This window comes from Parasteatoda tepidariorum, chromosome 3 (genome assembly GCF_043381705.1).
Source record: "Parasteatoda tepidariorum isolate YZ-2023 chromosome 3, CAS_Ptep_4.0, whole genome shotgun sequence".
NCBI classification, from domain to species: Eukaryota; Metazoa; Arthropoda; class Arachnida; order Araneae; family Theridiidae; genus Parasteatoda; species Parasteatoda tepidariorum.
Window position 1 is genome coordinate 46,886,129 of NC_092206.1, and position 5,098 is coordinate 46,891,226.

The following is a 5,098-nucleotide window of genomic DNA, read 5'->3' on the forward strand; positions in this document are numbered from 1 at the left end:
TAGTTGCATTTCCACTCGTGTTCTATCCACCAATTTTCGTTTCAATCGGACAACTCCTTCTTGGTGCGTCGATTTTTTTGTTATAGAGTATAAATAGTACAACTCTTTTATTTTTGTTATCATTCAAGTTACCGATTCCTACTAAATGAAATTACTCTTCTGTGAACCTGCGAAGCCAATTATGGGGGAGGCGAGGCAGAGGAGTAATGCAGTCTATCCCAATATTTTTCTCTCTTCTTCGATAACGATCGATATCATTTATTTTTCGCTCTGTCAGTAAATATGCATATACTAATTTTTCGATATTGTAAATATTCACTCCGTTGTAAATATGTAAATACTATTTTTCGATTATGTACATACTACAGATTTTATGCTATTCGGACTTCTCGTATTGGTACTTGTATTTTATCAATTATTATTCGGATCCTTTTTTTTTGTACATATCTTTCATATTACTGTACTGTTTGCTTTTATCGCTCGATCGCATACTTCCATTGCATTTGGCAAATATTTTTAGATGAAGAGACAAGTACCGCAAGGCAGGTACCTAGCTCAATACCCTCAAATTAAAGCATTAAGGTTGGGGGTATATACTTATCTCCAAGGTTGTTAGAGCATCCTTCGATCTCAGAGTCCTTGTTTCGAATCGAATACTGTCTTCAGCCGCTGTCACATTTCTCTCTCCACATGATATGGAGTTTATGGCATTCATTGCAATTCATTTATATTGACAAAAGTCATATAATTTGTATTAATAAAAATTGAATCACATGATTCAGCTTTAAAAATGTAGAGCAGGCCACCATTCAAATATTTCATAAGAGCATCAAGGAAATATAATTTATAAAAATGTTAACGTTTTTTGTGTGTTTGAAATATTTCTTTTTACTTTGTTAAAATTGAATCGAACTTTTTATTGACTCATATAATTTAAATCGAATAAAATTGAATCATATATTTTTAATCTTCAATTCAATTTAAGTGGAATACTCAATAGAAAGACTTAAATAGCGAGATCTAAAACTCAGTTCTTTTCTTTTTGAAAAAAAAATCACTTTATTGTTTTACCATAGGAGTAAAAATAATTAAAATTAATATGTCAATACGTGTAATGGGATAAATTATTAAATTCAGTTATTTTTTTTGAAAAAAGATTTAATTCATTCATTTTAAATAACGCTAGAAAAAAAAGGTCTTCACATAGGCACCGACGAGATTCGAACTCGTGATCTCCTGTTTACTAGACAGGCGCTTTAACCAACTAAGCCACGGCGCCACATTTAATCCAATAAAAATTTACATATAAAACACTAATTTGTATAGTACAAAATTCAATACAGCATCGAATTTATATATTTAAAGGAACCTTTCAAACAAATAAAACAGTTATTTGTGCCAAAATAAGTATTATACTGTAAATGTAATAAAAAAATCGTTTTCGTCTTTAAGTGACAGTCATTTATTGAAAACTATTGCTTTTGAACCAAATTAATGCTTTCAACGATAAAGGTTACTGGATCATTTTAGCTCGAACTATAATTTGTTTAGAAATCATGGAAACAGTACAACATATGTACTACAAGGATATTTTCTGGAAGAATTTTAAGTAAAATCAAACATACTTTAAAGTAAAGAGCATTAAAAACTTACATATGAAATTGGTTTCATAACTAGTGCTGCCACCTATATTGATATTTTGATATATGAAATATTATTCGAACTCCATCAAGTGTTTATATTAAACTTTTTAATAATAATATCATATTATATTTTAAAGAAACAACAGAAAACATTAAAATGTTTCCATTTTTTTATTAAAGAAGTATACCTCGTAAAATTTTATTTTCATATTTAAAGTGATAGTAAATATATACTAATTTTTCTTTCATAAACTTAATTTTTAAATGATTTTGAGCACCAATATTCCTAAAAAAATTAAGCATATGCGTTATTATCACAGTTGTCAGGTTAAGCCTTTTCAAAAACAACGTATTTTTTCTTCTTAAAATTGAAATTTTAATTCCTTTTTAATACCACTGAGAGAAATCATAATGGAAAGGATTAAAAGTTGGCAGGTATGGAGAAGCGAATTAATAATGAACTTTCTTTAATTAATTGAGGATTTTCATGAAATGTATAAGTAGCGAAAATTGCAACTATATACTAGGCATTAACTAGTATATTTGTATAATAGCTAGTGCTACCATCTAAGCTAACATTTTGATATATAAAATACTAAATGAAATCTTTTAATAAAAATATTATATTATGTTTTTAGGAAACAACAATAAATTAGCAGCAAGGATGTTAAGAAAGTTTCTTTTTTTTAATAGCGAAGCGACTTCTTAATGAAATTTTCTTAAATTTATTAAGCATTTGTATGAAATGTATCAATAGTGAAATAAATTAGAACAGATGGAGCAAATTGCAACTATATACTAGGCATTAACTGGTAAATTGGTATTATACTAGTATATTGGTATAATGACTAGTGCTGACATTTTGTTACATAAAATACTAAATGAAATCTTAATAAAAATATTACATTATGTTTTTAGGAAAAAAAGATGTTAAGAAAGTTTCTTTTTTTTTTTTAATAGCAAAGCGACTTCTTAATGAAATTTTCTTAAATTTATTATGTATTTTTATGAAATGTATCAATAGTGAAATAAATTACAACTGATGTTTTAAAAATTATTACGAATCTTTCATATTGGTATTTTACTGGAAGTAATCCCATATTTTTCTTAAAGGTTACTGCTAATTTGTTATTTGCACGAAAATTATCTAGTGCTGCCCTCTAGTACTCTAAAGAAATATATATGTATGTATAAGTTAACGCTATCTGTATTTTTTAGAGGGGGAATAAGAAACCAACTAATTGTATTATAAATTTTATTTGACGAGGGAAGTCAGATGTAAGTTTATTTTTAGTCTATTTAGGGCATTTTTTTTGCATTTCTTACACTTGATTTTTTTGTGGGCATTATAGAAAGTGATAATAGATAAAAAATTATTTCTTCTGATCTAGTGATAAAATATACTTTTTTAAAAAATATCTATTTGAAGAATATAATTAAATAAATTAACATATGTTTTTGCTTCGGATCTCATGGTGCTTATTTCATTGTTTAAAAAAATTACAGCTAATAACGTAAGGCACATTACCAGTTATTATTGAAATCTATTACACATTATTAGGTCTTTCTAGATCTATATACATATTTGAAATGAAATCAATTAGTTCAACTCATAATCAGCGAATTTAATTTATTTAAAGTTTATTTTTCATTTAGTATGCATATTTATGCACATCATTGAATACATATAATTCTAATATATTTTTATTAATTAAAATATTTCTTTTAAACTGTATTTTTTCTAGTTTAAATTTTGCTGTTTGATTTCTAATAACATGCACACACATTCTTCTGATATGGGAAATGGCATCGAAATAAATGGACATACATTTTATTATGGTATTCATTTACAATTATGAATCATGAAATTTCCTCCTCAAAGACTGCGTCCGATCACAGATGTCCCCTACACCCCCTCTATCCATGCTACTGATGATACATACATACCTTGGATCAGATAAAAATACAATGGTGAGCCTGTCCATGGTACAACAAGCATAAATTTTTTCTGATTTTGTGAGGTCTAAGTAAAATATTTTTCTTAAAAAATATTATCTATAATAGCTATATTTTATCTATAAAATATATTTATCTTGGAACATATCTATAATAAAAAAAGCACACACATTTTGGTTCGCATCTACTATAGTTTTGCTTTCCATTCAAATAAATAAGATATAAAAAAAATTACTCAGACTAAAAAAAAGAGAGAGAGAGGGAGAGGCTTCCACCACATGCCTGGTAAACCTAAAATTGTCACCGACGTAGCAGATCGGGCCTGTTGTGGAGTATCAACAACAAACAAACACTAAATTTAATCTTATTGCAATGAGTGGTGCAAATATTTTTACTAGTTCAATGTCTCTGTAGTCTAAGGTAAAACACTATATAGTTAATCTTTGTTTTTTTAAGATAAATATCAAAATAATATTTGATTAATCTAATAATGTAAAGTCAACGGAAAGAAAGAGAATCGAAACAAGCATAAAATTTTTGTACGAAGTGCGAGTCCAAGTTAAATTGTCATAAGGCTGCAGAGAAAAACCCAATACTTTTTGAACAATGATACAAGTTTTTCAAAAATAATTATAAACTTATTAGCGGCAATGGTAAGTATTTTTGATAATTGCATACCAAGTTAAGCCGATACTAAGTTGACTTCCTATATGCTATGTATTAAGCACTAATATAGAGGTAAAACTGATTACAAAATATTATTTTCACAATGTTCATGCAGATCATACAATAAAATTCTTTTTTTTTACTAAAGCCGGGTAAAGCCTGCTAGTAATTCTTAAAAATTTGTTTATTTATTTTTATGATTAAAATATTTTATTTAATACTGAAACCAACAATGTTAAAATCTATTGTAGATTTTTATTAGATAGATTCTTTATAAATACATTCACTTGCATAACGTGTCGCATGCTTCAATGTTAAAATATTCTGTCATTTTAATTATTTTTACTTTCATAAAAGCATTTTACAAATTAAAGAAAAAATAAAAAATTCTGAGAACTATTTTATTCAATAACTTGGACTTTATACTCATATTTTTTTACTGCGTTTTTTTCTACGCAGAAAAAAAGTGAAGAAATACTGAAAAAGAGAGAAATTTCAACTATTTTTTATTCTTTAAAATAAATTACTAGCGAGGGAGAAAATGATAAAAAGTCTTAATTTAGGTTTTTAGTTAATTTTTTATTCATTGGTGTCAGGAAACTTTCTTAATTGCTGTCAGAAAATCAAGATTAAATCGGAAAGAATTAGCAAAGATTTATAATACAGAAAGGAGAAGGCAATACTTAAAAAAAGGTTAGTTAATATTAATTAATATAGTGCGAATTACTTCACTTTTTTTTTTAAACATTTATTAAATTTTTTATTTATTTTTATTTGGATTGAAATCAAAGCTCATAAATCTAGTTAAGAATTTTAGGATATCATGGCTAATA

At 26.6% G+C, this 5,098-nt stretch overlaps 1 non-coding gene across 1 annotated transcript; it reads right to left on the reverse strand.

Moving 5' to 3' along the window:
* Positions 1-1,205: 1,205 nt before the first annotated feature.
* TRNAT-AGU (transfer RNA threonine (anticodon AGU)) lies at positions 1,206-1,279 on the reverse strand. Its single transcript has one exon. It is a non-coding gene; the product is annotated as a tRNA-Thr (tRNA).
* Between the last annotated feature and the right edge of the window lie 3,819 nt (positions 1,280-5,098).